This window comes from Oculina patagonica, chromosome 13, assembly GCF_052425735.1.
Source record: "Oculina patagonica isolate OP01 chromosome 13, crgOcupat, whole genome shotgun sequence".
Taxonomy (NCBI): domain Eukaryota; kingdom Metazoa; phylum Cnidaria; class Anthozoa; order Scleractinia; family Oculinidae; genus Oculina; species Oculina patagonica.
Genome location: NC_135770.1, coordinates 13,237,235 through 13,254,267, shown reverse-complemented (window position 1 = coordinate 13,254,267; position 17,033 = coordinate 13,237,235). Strand labels below are relative to the sequence as shown.

General features: G+C 41.8%; 1 protein-coding gene across 1 annotated transcript in view; it reads left to right on the top strand.

The window, feature by feature from the left end:
• The first annotated feature begins 228 nt into the window (after window positions 1–228).
• The window catches only part of LOC144634362 (carbonic anhydrase-like), a 40,184-nt gene continuing 23,379 nt past the window's right edge, over window positions 229–17,033 (top strand). Inside the window, exon 1 of the mRNA XM_078493295.1 lies at window positions 229–254. The gene's annotated coding sequence lies outside the window, so the exon portion shown is untranslated. The remainder of the gene's footprint in view (window positions 255–17,033) is intronic.

The window sequence follows — 17,033 nt, the reverse complement described above, 5'->3', positions numbered from 1 at the left end:
GAGTACTGAAGGGAATAAGAGAAATATACGAAGCCACTTTCTCTGTTTTTTTTTTTTTTTTTCACGCTCAGCTTAGAGACTTCTGGCGGGAAACAGTAGCATTGGTGGATACCATGTGACCTCCAAACAAACCGCGCGAGACCTGAGAACAGTAACATTCCCGGATTCCCAGGGGTTTTGCACGAGGTGAAGATGGCGGTCAAAACATAACAACGTGGAATCGCGCTTCCTACATTCATTTGGAATTTATTACGGTAAGCAGTATGCTATGATGTTATTAGGGATTCTAAAGTATTTCGCAGTTGACACCAGTTTGCATATAAAGCTTAATGCATTGTTCTGTATTATTTCATTTGATTCCCGTCGCGGTCACAGTGGCGTTAAGCAGTTGCATGCTACGCGTTTACTTAACAAAGGCCGGGGCTTCTGCTTTGCTTTGCGGATATGTCCCCCGTTATGAATTCTTCCTTGTATGATGTCGATTTCTGGCGTTCACAGGCTTTGTGACGCTGGGCCCGTCTATGTCAGTTGCAAGACTTGTTGTTTATTGTCACAGATATGATACCGTCGATTGCATCTACCTGTGAACGCGGACAGTATAAAACATGGACTGCGGACTGCGGACTACGGACTACGGACTGGGTATAAAACACGGACTGAGGTATAAAGTGCGGACTCAAACTACGGACTAGGTATAAAATACGGACTAAGCATATAAAATGTGTTTAAAAGCAAACCATGGCTACAAATAACGTGATCCCTTCAAGGATACTATACTTGAGCAAAAACTCATTATTGTTCGCGCCAAAACTGTGCGGACGACCCCATGTAACGCAATGGCTTATGTGACCTTTGTAATCGTTGTTGGCTCGTATTGCGCTGTTGTTTGTTATTGAAAATAGTGAATAAATATTGTTCAAAGTTTACCATTTGGTCGTCCGTTGAACTTTGTGGGGATTCACCACGAGCAATTATGATCTTCCTCTGCAAAGTACCTTAATACAGTCAAAACAAGCTACCTTTTGGTACCTTTTACAGTCAAAATAACAAAAGTGTTTTTCTCAAGAGTAAATTATTTGGTTTAAGAATTTGATTTTAGTTTTTCTTCAACATCCCATTCTCGAAATGTATTTTTCCTTGTTAAAATAGCAGCTCGATATTGCAATTCAAAACTCTGGTTCCAAACTCGAATGTTCAGTGGATTATCGTCTGGCATCACGTGACAGACAGGTACAAATTTTGCCGAAATTTGTTTGTTTTCACTTCACTAAGACACGGTTTGTTTTCATGTTTTGCCATTCGCTTATTTCAACACCCCTCAGACTCCTGTAATACCAAAAAAGAGGAACAAAATTTCAAGTACTGAAGAGGCTAAAAAATTCTACTGGCAGAAGAGAAACATACGGGGAAAAAACATCTCACCCTGTTTTTATTGTCATGCAAATTTTAAGATTGTTTGTCGAAATTCTCACATGCCTTTCGCTTGAGGCTGGCCAGATATACAGTTGACTAACGATAACTTGTACCTTCAAGGGAGATCGAAAAAGGTTTGATATATCGGGAGTTCGAGTAAGCAAGGGTGATAAATTATTTAAAAAAAACATCTGGAGGGGAATTGGAGAAGGTTTGAGTTTAGCAGGAGGTTTAAGTTATCTGTAATAAAATCGAAAAAAAAAAAAACATATAAAGTTTTGAGTCGAGTCTCCACTGCAACTCTGATCCAAGAATCGAAGACTACAGCGAATGAAACAAAAACAAATTTTAAGTTCCTCACAATTGAAGGAATTTTAAGGTGTTTTGCCGTAACCTACATGCAGGCTTTCTGCAGGAAAAAGGCTAACTTTATAGTGGTGAGACAACCTTGATGCTTACAGCCTTGCTTCTAGTTATTTTTAACATCAGGTCACATTTGTAAGCATTTTGCATGCTTAGTCCGCATTTTATACCGTAGTCCGTGTTTTATACCTAGTCCGCAGTTTGAGTCCGCATTTTATACCCCAGTCTGAATTTTATACCCAGTCCATAGTCCGTGTTTTATACTGACCGCCTGTGAACGCACACACTAAAAACATGTTTTCAAATGACGTCAAACGTCTGCGTTTCATGTGTCAAACTTTGGAGTTTAGCAGACTGTTATGCCAACTTTCACTCAAAATACTCACCATAAACACTGAGTACAGGCAAAAGTTTACAGTAGAAATGATTCAAGTGAACCTGTGTATGCATATCGACAGAGATCAGCATCAGTTTCTCAGAAGAAGTCTCTTTATCTAATCTTTCCGCCATTTCAAAACTGGAATGTGTTGAAACAAGCAGTTCGCTATCTCATTTTTCTATGCGAAAAGTCGAAGAAAAATGGACATTAAACAAATTTTTGGTGTGTTTGCAGGCAGTTTATATTGTTGTTGTGATCGTATTACGCAGTTTGAGCGAAATTTTAGTACAAGACGACTAAAGTCTTTTATAATTCATCTGCAAATATAATTCGAAAGCATTGAAGAAATCTATACAGGTCTTTTGTTAAGCCTTCTAAAGCTCACCATTTACACCACCATGTTTTCTCCGACAGTAATCGGAAAAATCTGTATTTTTTCATCGGCAATCATAACAGTGCGGCCTTAAACACAAGGAACAGCGGTCTACCTCTGAGAATTAAATTTGGCGTCACAAAAAAACAAAGCGTCAAACGCACATTTCGCTGCTTACACACATAGATTAATTTCTGGAAAAATATTATATACATTAAACTTATTTAAATACAAGAAAAAACAGTAGAGTAATTCTTAATTGGAGTCTTGAAGTTAAATAAATCATAAGGTTTTGGAGTTAGCCCCTCACACTTTTTAAAGCTGTTGTAATACTGTAGATTACAATTACGCCCCTAATATGTACACTTTATTCCATAACTGTAAACCAATAAAATAAGTAACAAATTACTTGTCATGTACTGTACAAACAAAACTGTAAAGTGTATGACTAACTTTATTTCATTGACATGTGATAGCTTGTGTGAATGTTTGTGACACTCCCCCTAGTCGATTACCACAGTGCGAGTCGCATAATTTTGCTTTAAAAACTATGGTTGTATTTGTTATCGCAAAGTTTGATGTTTCTAAATGTTTGCATTAAGCATAAACTGTACACAGTAAGGTTTAAACTTGTCAGTTCAAGAGTTCACTTCATGAGGAATACCTATTGAATGGGTCTTTGTAAACGTTCAGACTAGTTTGCGAATCTCCTCTTCTGCTGGCAAATGTTCTGAAAGTGAGTTTGAAATCTTGGACACCAAGTCCACAGTTCAACTCCAACTGCACTGCGCAAGTTGAAGGGCATATAAAATAAGTGCCTTTATCTGAAACTCCAAGTTGTTAACTTGGATTTCACAGGCTTTAGATGCAGGCACCAATGGGACAAGATTCTCTGCCTTCCACATCTTCTCTTCTGGCTTACCTTTCCGTGTTCCCTATACAGCGCTAGCCAGCTTGGGAATTTTGAGACAAAGCCGGTACTTGTAAACTAGTAGTAATCAGCGATTAGGGGAATGCGTTCGAGTAAGGCTTGAAAGGAGGGGTAGTTTTTGGTGTTGACTGAGATTTCCCCTTTTTTTCGACTATTTTGCTTGTTTACAAGCAGAAGTAGGAGATTAGGAGTGATGTGGGCAAAATTTGGAACATTCTTGTCTACTCTCAAGGGACTTTTTTAATTTCTCAAGGGACTGTTTTAATTTCTCAAGGGAGTTCTTTCCGCTTAGTGGGCGATGAAAGGGTCTCTTATTATTATTGCGTTAACACTTCCGATCTCGTGTTAAAGACGTGACTTGTCACATATTCCGCTGTAGGTGATGAAAGGGTCTCTCATTAGTATTGCGTCAACAATTGCGATCTCGTGTTAAAAACGTGACTTGTCACATGTATAAACGTTATATTACAGTTATTTTTATGCGTGAGTATCTCAAATGAGATATGACACAACTAATCGAGAATGTGAGTGGTTCAGTGTTTCACAGTCTAAAGTGTTGTACTAGTACAAGCGTCTCACTCACTAAAGCCTAGTCTCCTTCGCAGCCGCTTTTTGGGACGTCACGCAACGCTCCCCTCCTTCTTTGGGGGGAGCGTTGCGTGACGTCCCAAAAGCGGCTGCGAAGGAGACTAACTAAAGCCGGGCGCTAATATTTAACCTAAAATGATTAAGAACGGAAATTATCTTTTCTTTCACAAACTATTCGTCGAATACACTCCCTTTGTTCTTCTTTAAATGTTTTGTGAACAAAACTCTTGAGAGATTTTCTAAAACCTAGAAGAACTCGCTTTCTACTTCATTCCGCTCAACCTGCGCTCAACACCCGCCATGATAACAATTGTTTTTGTCTACGTGCGATATTTTTGGACCGGAAATTAGACTTGAACTTCATTAGCCGCTGTGGGTGATGAAAGGGTATCTCATTAGTATTGCGTCAACACTTGCTATCTCGTGTTAAAAACGTGACTTGTCACATGTATAAACGTTATATAACAATTATTTTTATGCGTGAGTATCTCAAATCAGATATTTTCGCGACAATCGATTGCGTTAGTCACGCTTAACACGAGTGAATAATCATTTATTCGCGTTCTCAATTCAAGGGATTTCTTTTCGGTGTGGGTGAACAATGCGTCAGTCAACACTTGAAGGCAACGTATAAGTCGCGCTAATATTTAACCTAAAGGATTTGTTTTCGCAACAATCGATTGCGTTAGTCACGCTAAACACGAGTAAATAATCATTTGCGTTCTCAATTCAAGGGATTTCTTTTCGGTGTGGGTGAACAAAGCGTCAGCCAACACTTGAAGGCAATGTATAAGTCTTTCACAGACTAAAGCGACGCTAATATGTAACCAAGAACGTAAGAACGCAAGTTTGGACTGGTACAAGCGTCTAACACACTAAAGGAGCGCTAATATTTAACCTAAAACGATTAAGAACGCAAATTTGTACTTTTACAAGTCTTTCACATTCGCGACAATCGATTGCGTTAGTCTCGCTAAACACGAGTAAATAATCATTTATTCGCGCTCTTCTTACACCGAGGATGAGGCAACATGCTTGTCCCAACTTTCAAGAAACCCTTTTCAGCGATAACATTTATTTATTTTAAAATTCCGCCGTAGCACGGAAAAATGAATGTTTCGCACATTTTATCGGGCAAAAGACGAGAAAAATACGCATAAGACTCACATTACGAGCTGATCGGATGGTTTTTAAAATTTGATTTCTGCAAAGGCTGATTTTGTGTAAGGCTCAGGTCAGTCATTTAAAGGTCGTAGTTTTCGTCACTGGCATGATCGTCTGGCGTCTTTGGTGGTGTGATGTAATACTCTTCTACACCACTGGTGATAGATCACGCTCTTACCGAATCCCATCGGAAGCACCGCCAAATCATCTTTTCTTTCACAAACTATTCGTCGAATACACTCCCTTTGTTCGTCTTTAAATGTTTTGTGAACAAAACTCTTGAGAGATTTTCTAAAACCTAGAAGAACTCGCTTTCTACTTCATTCCGCTCAACCTGCGCTCAACACCCGCCATGATAACAATTGTTTTTGTCTACGTGCGATATTTTTGGACCGGAAATTAGACTTGAACTCCATTAGCCGCTGTGGGTGATGAAAGGGTATCTCATTAGTATTGCGTCAACACTTGCTATCTCGTGTTAAAAACGTGACTTGTCACATGTATAAACGTTATATAACAATTATTTTTATGCGTGAGTATCTCAAATCAGATATTTTCGCGACAATCGATTGCGTTAGTCACGCTTAACACGAGTGAATAATCATTTATTCGCGTTCTCAATTCAAGGGATTTCTTTTCGGTGTGGGTGAACAATGCGTCAGCCAACACTTGAAGGCAATGTATAAGTCTTTCACAGACTAAAGCGACGCTAATATGTAACCAAGAACGTAAGAACGCAAGTTTGGACTGGTACAAGCGTCTAACACACTAAAGGAGCGCTAATATTTAACCTAAAACGATTAAGAACGCAAATTTGTACTTTTACAAGTCTTTCACATTCGCGACAATCGATTGCGTTAGTCTCGCTAAATACAAGTAAATAATCATTTATTCGCGTTCTCAATTCTAGGGATTTCTTTTCGGTGTGGGCCGGGGGTGTGGGTATATATGAAGAATGTATTGAACCGCTGAACTGTTTGTTTGCTTTAGTAGGCCGGAATGAGCCCCCGGGGGGGGGGGGGGGGGTACTCGCATAAATTTTGGATAGGGGTGTGCCGCCAAGGTTCTTAAACCCTGACCCTATTTAAGGATAAAGAAAGCGAAAATTGATACCCTTTTTAAGGCCCAAAACCGAAAAATGACACCCTATTTAAGGGGAGGAGAAGCGTTCCATGACGACCCAAATAACGGCTAACCGCGCACGGCAAGACACAAATCTTTATAAAATCGCTTTCCTAATACCTGAACAAAAAATATTTTGTTTAGCTGGGCGTTTATTTTAGCCAATAGAATTTAGGTACCCTATCTAAGGATCACACCGGGAACACATTGCCAAAAGGAGCAAAAATGATACCCTATTTAAGGACCAAGAACCTCAAAAACCATACCCTATCGGGCGGCACATACCTATATAGGCCACATATGGGAGTACCCCCCCCCCCCCCCCCCGGGGAATAAGCGTATACGCGACACGAGTACTACAGTATATTCAATGTGTTTTCGATTGGGTTTTCTTTGGCTCCTTAATTTGCGGTTGAGTTTTGTAAACAGCGCGTTGTTGACTTCTAGGTTTCAGTTTTAATTTAGAATGTGATGTGGAAGTGTAAAGTATTCAGGTAAGCTAAGTTATTTTCAAGACTTCCACTCCTAAACAACATGAAAAGCGTCTTTCACCCTTTAGCAAAACACTACTCCATACCACAATTGACAGCCAACAGATAGACCATAGCAAAATAGTCGTAGTCTCATAGAGACCTTTGATCTTGTACAATTTGTTGGTGATGGGAGAAAAGAGTAGGGTGAAATGTTTGTAAGAATAATTTAACAACATTGATTGCGAATAAACTGTGAACAATAACTTTATCAATTCCAAGAATGAATGACAATTGCTTGTCTTTCAATGTGTGTTATGTGTAACACACAAGTATGAAAGTAACGACACAGTTCAAAGTTCAAACTTAAACTCAGCTGTGGCACTGTTCCTTTAAGGTTACAGACAACATTATTTTATATTTGAAACAGCAACATGTGAATTCCATAGAAAGCACTTTTAACTTGAAACAGCAATATATTGAAGTATGAATTAATATTGCAGAATTTGCTTTCAACTAAAAATACTTACAAATGTATGGTACAATAAAGTACATAACTTATGAGATCAAAAAATATTAGTTTAAAAATATGAATGAAAAAATATTATAGTTCTTAATCAAGGTTTTTTGGAACAACAACATTGTGTAAAAGTAAAAACACCCATGACTTTGTCAACCGCAGGTGTCTGGTGTGAAAGCAGCATGTGTGGAAAATTTTACAAGTACAAATTTGCTTCTCTCGTAAATGTTTTAAGTAATTATTCATTTACATCCGTAACTTTATAAGAAGAGGAATCATATGAGAAGGTAAAGTTTTTTTTTGCCTTGAGAATTGTCAAAGTCAGTTTTCTTTCATTTGTAGAGTCCATTGTAAGTTCCAAGTTAAGGGCAGAGAAAAGTTGGTTCACTTGTTGATTGAAAAGCGTTAGACGGCGCTTTTGGGACGAGTCAGATGAACTTTGGACAGTAACTCTGATACACCAATGTGGTGTGCACGACGACATAAATTGGAAAAGTTTACACCCTTGGCATTCACCAAGGGTTGCATCTTCAGGACAAGGGGCAACATTCTTGTAACATGTGATGCATGCCATTGTGTTGTTGATTTGTTGCACCCCTATTATTTTCCCAGTTATCGATGGCATTCTGTGGTGGGGTCAACTTCTGCAAGGGCTTCTTGATATGCGCTGACCTCTTGAAAGATAAATACCTGTCTTGTTTGTTCACTTTCACTTTCAAGTTTTGCAGGAGGTAGGTTGTGTTGGTTTCCAAAGAGTTAACATAATTATGATTCCCACAAGACTACCTTGATGGAGCCTGTTGGGTCACGTATGATTACAGTTCTTGTTTATGTAGGACACCTTGGCGTGAAGTGGGAATTTTCTTAACCCCAGACACATGGGATACTTGGGCTTTAACTGTTTTGAGTTGCTCTGCAGCAACCTGAGCTAAGGATGAAATGGATGCTGTACCAGTTTCTGTTAAAGAGTTGGAGTATGTAAATGGCAGGTTGTCCAGTGGCGTAATCTTTGTGTGGTTGTCAAGGATAATGTTGCCTGTATTGCTTGTGCTAAAGTTGGGAATTCTTACAGGTGTTTTGTTACCTGTAAAGTTTTAAGTCCTGGTTGCTTTTGTGAGGAAAAACAAACAACTTAAACTGCTTCATCCTTTTTCTGCAGAATGCATTTGAAGTATTTCCTGTATGTGATGATGTTGAATTCTTCACAGGCGAAGTACCATGAACATAGCAGTCTAAAGTTTTAGCTGCTGGAGAATCTGTATCAATAACATAAATATTGTATATTGGTTAATGGAAATTATATACATTTGTATAATTTAATAGAAATATAAGACTTATTTTTAATTTTGATACTTTTAAATACTGTATGTTTCCTTTTGATTGAATGTTGTTTGATAAAATTGATCTTTTTTTTTAAACTACTGGTATCATTAATGAATGTCTCCAGCGGCTTTAACGCGCTATTATTGTCAAACTAACATTTAACGTAAAAGGAATTTCTCTTAAATCTTGCGGACAGTTTTCAGTTGTATTTCACTCAGTATTAGTAATTTATTCATCTTGATTGTTGTAAATGCAAAGTAAGCACATTCACAAGTAACACTATTATTTACCCACATTTCGATAATGTATGCGAAATTACCATGCAGCGCGAAAATGCAAACCGCTGACCATGGAGTGAGTGTCCCGCTTATTCCCCCGGTCCGGGATGCGAAGACCATGATTTCTGGCGCATCCCCCGCCGAAATGGAGTGAATCTAAAGTGAAAGCCCCGCTTTTGCCCGCTCATGCCCGAGGGGGGGGGGGGGGGAGGCGGGGGTTTCAAATGACTGGTGCATTATTTTTATTTCTTTTATTTCCATGCGTGACTAGAAAGCGTTATCATGGACCATTCTAGTCCTTTAGGAAGGCAATTTATGTCAACAGTTTTAGCAATGATCCCAACGGAAGACAAATTTATGTGGCACTACCAGTTGGGATTGAATGACACGTTAGTAGAGAAGAGAATAATAAAACAGCTGAAGACACTACAGTCACCACAGGAAAAGGCTAAAAATTGTGTATTTTAGCGCCTATCTACACCTATTTGAAAAGGGCTTCTTAGAGGTGCAAGCGGTCTGGACTTATGACATTCCTTCCAGATAATGTACACAAGAGCATTCCACCAAACACCATGTCTGTCATGTCAGCTTGACCTTCATTTCCGGAGTCAAGGTTCTTGGCCTCCTTGAAACTTTCTTTGTCTGGCAGAAGATCTTCAACATCATTTGATGTCTCAGAAATGTTTTGTGTGGCATCTCTGTCAGTTTGATGAAGTTGTTCCCTCTCTCAAAATGTCCTTTCTCCACTTTGCCTGCTATAGCATCTTGGTGAGTTCTTTCTCTTCCGTAGAATGTAAAAAAAAACCAGCACAATCTTCAAATGAAGAACAAATAACTGAACATCACATTTTTTTGGTTCCTTTTTGCTTATGACAGCTTCAACAGCGTCCGACAAATATTTTTTTTACAAAACTTGTTCCTGGGCTAGTGGCATGTAAAAGTAACTTGCCTGGCACGATGAGGTGGTTTCCATGGATGAAAATTGAAGCTCACACTCTGCTGTGCTTGGACTTAGTGTAAGTCCACCTGCACTAAAATGTGCATTGGTGGTACTTTTATAGATTACAGGCATCAACCAATCACAACAAGCTCGGTTATTGAATAATACAATGTAATATAATGTATTGTCCTGACACCATTTGAAGAAACTCAGTGTCTGATGTGATTCTTTGCAAGCAACCAGTTTGTGCAACATAACGTCATCATCAGTGTTAATTTTGCTGGTTTCATTCCAGGTTTTCTGCAGTTTCCATCTGCACTGGAAGTGGCCTTTGCGTAAAAAAGGCTGATCCTATATCTGGCGTCATGGAGGTTTGGTGGAAGATTTGGAGCTTTTGCGAACAGCTGTGTGGCAAATTGGGTTTGATGCTCGAGTCGCAGGAAGCTGCGACCAAAGTTAGTCGCCAAATAGCAAGGTTGTGACAGGTGTTTGAGAAGAACACAGTGAGCCGTATTTCCTTTTCATCCTGCCATTTTGTATTTATTGTATTTATTTTTTGACTTAACTGATGGTGCAGACAAAAAGTGAATCTTAATTTGATCAATATTGCCTTTAACCATACAATCTAGCGACCAAATGAAAGCTTACAAGTGTTTTTCACAAGAGATGGAAAATAATTGCATTAACTGTTTAAGAAAATCTCTACTAATGATGTTAATAGATAAAAATAGAAATTTTTTGATGAAAAAAAATATAAGTCAACTGCAACAAAAGTGTCTGAGGTCTTTAGGGCAAAAATAGCCAGCGAAAACAAAACTACTTTAAGTAAAGTTTCATTTGATATCATGGGGTCCCATTTATGTCAAATAGTACACCACTGGTTGACAATTAAAAAAAGCCCTCTCTGGCGACAATTTTGAATAAATAAACATTTAACCGGTAACAACTCAGTTTTGTCTTGGCATTACGAGTAGGAGGATTCCATAATTGTTTCTCCTTGCTGACTTTACACACTGAGACGACCTCTTGCTCTTTTCCTCGGCCTGGCGCGAACAGTTCCCTGAACAACATCAGTTTGTTCTTTGTCTGGGTCATCAAAATAGTAATTTTGCATCGTGTAAAATGGTTGAAAGCATGGTGCAGGACACATCCTCACATTGCAGACAGAGCAAGCATATGCTGCATATGCACTTTGCATTGAGACCTGCTGGGCAATATTACAGAGAAATGGCCAAGTTGGAGTTTGGACCTTTTCCTTCAGCAATGGGTGGTTTTCCTCCCGCCTCCCCCCCCCCCCTCCTGCTCCCGCGGCCGTTCTCGTGGCCCCCGCCTCGCTCGCTCGCCCCCTCGCCCCGCCCCCCTCCTTCGCGGGCGCGCGCCGCGGCCTCTCGCCCCCTTCCGCGCGCCCGGGCTGCGCCGGTCCCGTGGCAGAATTAACAGTAATGTGTACATCTAAAAGCAACTTTCGTATAAATCAATTTTATCTAAAATAACTAAAGAGACATTGTTGTCATACAAAAAGTGAAAATTCCTGTTGTTTCCACACAATTTTGTGAGCTATTGCCTGATGAAATTTGGATTCAGGCTTATTGTTAGAGGTAATGGGGATGGATGGCATCAATACAGATTTATTTTGAGAACCAACTGTATACTGGTGAAAAGCAGTACCAGTATCACTTACAAGGATATTGAAATCATCACACGACAAAAAAACCCTTCAGCATTTGCAGCAGATTTCAGGAAGTCCTCCAGTCCAAAGTAAGGTACAAATGTATATGATAGACAACAGGGTCAATTCCATTTCACGCCTTGACCAATATCATTGATTTGAGATATTTCTAGTGCAAAGTGTAGACTGTATATGTTCCGGCTTCACTGACTTTGCTTTCTTTTTTTACTTCTCGGTTAAAAATGGTTTTTAAAGTATTCCACTGCTTTGTTATCTCTTCACGGCTTTGACCTTTTTCTGTTTTCCTCTCCCTCCTCCTCCCCCCCCCTCCTCCCAGGGAGAAGCTCACAAAGCTTGGTAAAGTTCAGCTCCTTCAAGTTTTTGTCCTGGTAGGAAGTGGGGTGGTGATTCCATAACTGGTCATTTTCTTTGAAGTATTTTATGATAATAATTAATAATTTAATAATAATAATAATTTATACATTTATATAGCGCTAAAACTACAAACTTATAATTTATAAACTATAAATTATCAACTGCTCTGTCTTGTTCCCTATCCACTCGTTTTTTTCCCTTTGCTTTCAGCGAACAAACTGTCTCATAGAACTTCCATTTCGACAAATGGCCTTCATTTTCCATGTTAATTTCACCCAGCAATAATGTTCTCAAAGTATGTAGCTGGCATTTCAAATAGTTTTGCATTAAGTTGAACTTTTGAGAGAGGGCCTCCAAAGCCTCTTTGCCAAGTATCCCTTGTGACCTTATACAGGGAGGAAACTTGTTCAATGACTGTTAAGGACTGCTTCAATTTAATTCCATTGAGAACACACATTTTTAGGCCTCACAGGTCTAAGCCAGTGGAAGCCTGGGTGGAATCTCGAAGAAAGGCGTTCCAATTCGTTGGCACTCTAGCCTGAGGACCAACTTTTACCCGAACACCTGGCCCACGCTTCTCCCTTGTGCAGTTCTTCAGGCTATCTGACAGATATCGATCCCATACTACATCCTTTCGTTTGACAGTTGAAAGTTCCCTCTTCAGAAATGTCAAAAAGATTTGGTGTGAATATTCTGAAAACAACAGTGTTGCATTCTTTGGGCTAAGAAAGTGAATCAGCACGCCACCATCAAAGATTCTACACTCTAACCTGCAATCATCTGGTTTTGTCCCTGTATCTTGCAACATCTTTAGCAAGTCCGACTTATCACCCAAACGAAGCCTTCCAAGATCAGATAAAAAAAGGGGGATAGGCATGATTCTCGTGGGGGGATAATTTGTCAAGGTCTCCTTCACGCTGCTGGGTACTTATATACAGGCGACTGAACAGTCCGACGTCATTCTGCATTGCTTTGTTTTTATTTGTTCACGAACGAACTTTGTGCTTCGTTGTGCTAAATAATGGCAATGAATTTCTTTTAATGGTGGCGCTGATTGGTTTCGTTCTCTCGTCCAGTACGTCTTTCTTGAACGTTTTACTTCTTCAACAGTGCACATTGATGAGACAACATTGTCTGCTACACACTCCCTGGTATTTAGGACAAAAATTTCTGGGCATTTCTCGTCAAACGGATTGCCGCATCTGTTAATTTGATTGGCAAGGTTGATAACTTGTTGCTGGAACTTCACCTGCTGTGACAGACCTTCTTCGTGGTGACTTGTATCCTCTCGATTTGGTTGTGGCATTTATTGCTGATCAAACTGTGTGACAAGCCTTGCCATTTCTGGGCCAGAAATTAGCCATCTGCTCAATGCTGTCGGGTTTTCTGTCAGCCGCACGACTCCTCCGCTGCCCTTGGTCTATTGGGATGGCTGAAAATCTCGTAGATATCTTCTGAACGACCCAGAACTTGCTAAAAAGGTCCCTCATTTTGTCAGGCAATGATTGCATATCTCGTAGATGGACGCTAGCCCAGCGACTGTAGTTGACGTGGTCCAAAGCAAAGAATAAGAACATAAGTTCTTCAAGACACTCTATGTACAGAGTAAAGTCTCGCTCTCTGTGCGATCGAATAAACGCCAAGACAACTATTTCTGTTCTCAGGATCATGTCCCAGAAGTGAAATGTTGGGCATCCTTTTATTATTTCTTGTCGCCATTTTTCTGAATCTTGCTCTTGACTTTTCGCAAAAGCGTCTTGTTGTAGCTTAGCTAGGGTCAGTGCCGTAACCTGATGCATGTGTCTTGTCCGAGTGATATGGGATGCTCTCAAAAATGAATCGGCTGTACCGGATGTTGCTATTCCCGCTTCCGTCAAGACATCTGTCCAGCCTGAACCACGTAGCAGATCTCCAAGGGCATTCCAAAGGGCTTTCTCGATATGGAGCCCTCCAAGCATTATAAGGAATTTGTCTTCTCCATACAACTGCGGCATGCTCCACTGAATTCTCTTGGAGATCGCAAAGATAGGACAATCAAAACTAGAACTGGAAGTTGTCCAGCATTCAAGAACCTGGTGATGTTTCTAACGATATCCAACCCGTGTTTGACCATTGCAGGCGAGTCTGCTTTCTCAAGGAAGTTTGGAAGCATTGCAATGATTGACGGTAAGAGAAGCATGGTAGGCGGCCCACGAAATTGGCTGACCCTTGCAAAGCGTTTCCAATCTGAGGAGCTCGACACTTTGCTTTATCCATCCCTTTTCTATGGCAATAGCTTGCTTTATCTTCATCCCTCCACTGTACTCAGTGGTAATTTAATACAGATGGCACCGTTGTTGTGTCCATGAGATGGATGGGTGGCACATTTGTGAAAGCTTCTGGAAGACTCGGTTTCTCTTTAGAGTTTGCAACTTGTGAACAAAATGCTTCTTTACAGGTACCTTCATTTTCTTGTGTCGGAAACTGCATGATGCTGATTCCAGTCCCATGCAAGGAACCCTCTGCCGTCGTAGTAGATTTAATTGATAGCGCTCGAATAGGACGTTTTTACGTGGCTGGCAATATTCAGCAAACTTTTGTAGAACTGGGGCAATCTTGTCCTGGTCTTCTTCTTCGGCCCAGTCCGTAAAAGTGGAATACACATCGCCAGCCTCTTCTCCTAGGACTGTAAGGAGAGCAGCCGCTTGGACCTTTTCCAACTTCTTGTTTAACTCCATGTCTAGCAAATAGCTGTTCCATGCCAAATTAACCTTTTTCCACTTCTCTGCGGTGTTTTGATCATGAATTTCCAGTGGTGTTGGAGGTGGCAAGCTAAATCCCGATGCCATTTTCTTCGATGAAGCATAAATCCGGTCACCATGTAAGAAACAGCATTTCAATATTTGAGAGATAATTTATTGGAATCAAACACGCCCATTGCTTCGAGTCTCACACCATTCTGCGATGTCGCTGTAATCTGAGAGCACCGGTTGTGCAATGACGCAGAAATACATTTGATTGTCTGAATCATCAATATAACAGAAACTCACGTGGTTAGATATCACATAACAAGTCACACAACTTGTCACACTTCCTTTGGGATCTTATTTGTACCCATCTTTGGAGACGACTCTTCCAACAAAGAACACTTCCGGTTTGAACAGTTCGCACTTTTTAGATTTTTACTTTACTCCATAGCTTCTTAAGCGATGAAGACGTTTCAGTTTTATGTTCAGAAAATCTCTCTGAGAATACTATCAGATCTACAGAGTGAGGAATACACATGTCATTGCAAGGCTCTCCAAGGCAAATTTCCATAAGCCTCTGAAACGTTGGTGGTGCATTTATGAATCCGAAGGGTATCTGCATCCATTTATATAGCCCCCAGGGTGTAACGAAGGCTGTCAGTGATAATAAGCATTCCCTTGATCCAAAACACTAAACCAGGAGTCACTCTCCCCAATCTGTCTAAAGCTTCCTAAATAGGAGGAATCAGATGGCGATCTCACGTCCTCTCCTCGAGTCTCCCACCTTCAAACTCATACTTGAACGACATTGCTCTCTTAAAACCTCTCCTCAAACTCCTCCCTACTCAAAACACACTTCCCCTCACGGTCAGTGTCTTGTCTCTAAAAGTCATAAAAAAGCTAGGCACACTCGACGTCACAATTCTCAACCCAAAACACGCTCCCCTAACTATCAACTCACTCATCTTTCACTCACAGGTCTGAAGTGAAGAGCCGGCCCGCACTGAGGTAATCTAGAACAAAACTAGTGGAGCACAGCACCGCAACCATACTAGTGAACAACATACGGACATGTGTAAGGGAACAGTACCACTCAACACAAAGCAAGACAGAACACACCACCCACACCAACCAAACCACACCCAACGCTTGCTAAACCCACAACACAAAACACCCACGAGAACCACCCCACCCACCCAACCAACCCACACACCAAGACACAACACTGCAACCAAAACAAAAACCAAAAAAAACTACCCACACCCCACACCACTAAAAAACACACCTGAAACCAGCACCACACCCGGCACACAAACACAGAACACCAAGCCACCAAATAGAAAACAAAAAATCCCTCCTCTGTTCCTTCTTTCTGCCGAGATTTCGTCTGGGCCCTCGTACTGGGTGTGGGCCGGGTTTCGGCATGCTGTGGGTCCTCCCGCTGCTTGTGGACTGTGCTCCTGGTCCCTGGTGCTCATTCTGCTTTCCTCCTGGCCGTGTCGAGCCAGATGGCTCTGGGTGTCCTATCTCTCCCCGACTGCATACTGTCCCCCGTTAGATTTGTCTCCTCCTTCGGTGCCCTCCTCTGGCGGGCTGCGAGGGCGGCCCTCCTGACTGATCTGGGACGGACGGCTCGCTGGATGACCGGTGTGCTCCCGTGGTTGGTCTTCCGCTGTCCTGCTTGTGGCTCCTCCCTGGGGTCTTCGTCTTCTTCTGGTCTCTCTCTCCCCCTCCTCTTCTTCCTCCTCCCTGAGTCTCCTCCGTCCTCTGCGCCTGGCCTCTTTGACTTGGGCGGCGATGTGGGGCTGGACGGACGTCAGTCTTGAGCTATCGGACTAGGGTGGGTCCGGCCATGCATGTGCCGGCCTTGCTGGGTGCGCTGGGGGGTGTGTCGCGCCTTCCGTGTCCCGGCCTGGACCTCGGGTGTTCGGCTGTCGCGTTCGTCGGGTCCTGCTGATGTGTATCTCACTGTGTCGGTGCGTTCGGTACCGGCGTGCGCGGCCTCCTCTTCCTGTTTCCGTGGCTCCTCCGATTTTTTTGCGTGCTCTGTGCTGTTCCGCTGTCCTGCGGGCCCATTGCGCTTTCGTCTTGTCCGTGCTCCGTCCGTTTTGCTGGCGTTCGCTCCCCGCTGTTCTCTTCCCTTGGGGTCGTGGGGGGGTCCGTCGCTTGTCCTGGTCCGATTCTGGCTGGGCACGCGATTCGTCCCTCGCTCCCCGTCCTTTCCGACGGGGTGGATCTAGTGGCGTTGGCTGCCTCTGAGGGGGGTGTGCGTGGCGGTCCGGTGAGGATATGCTCCGGCCGCCCGTCTTGTGCGTGCGCTGCCGTCTGTGGTCCGGGCGCGTCTAGTGGCTGGGGGCGGTCTCTCTGTCGCTCTCCGTGCTGTGTGGCCTCTCTCCGAT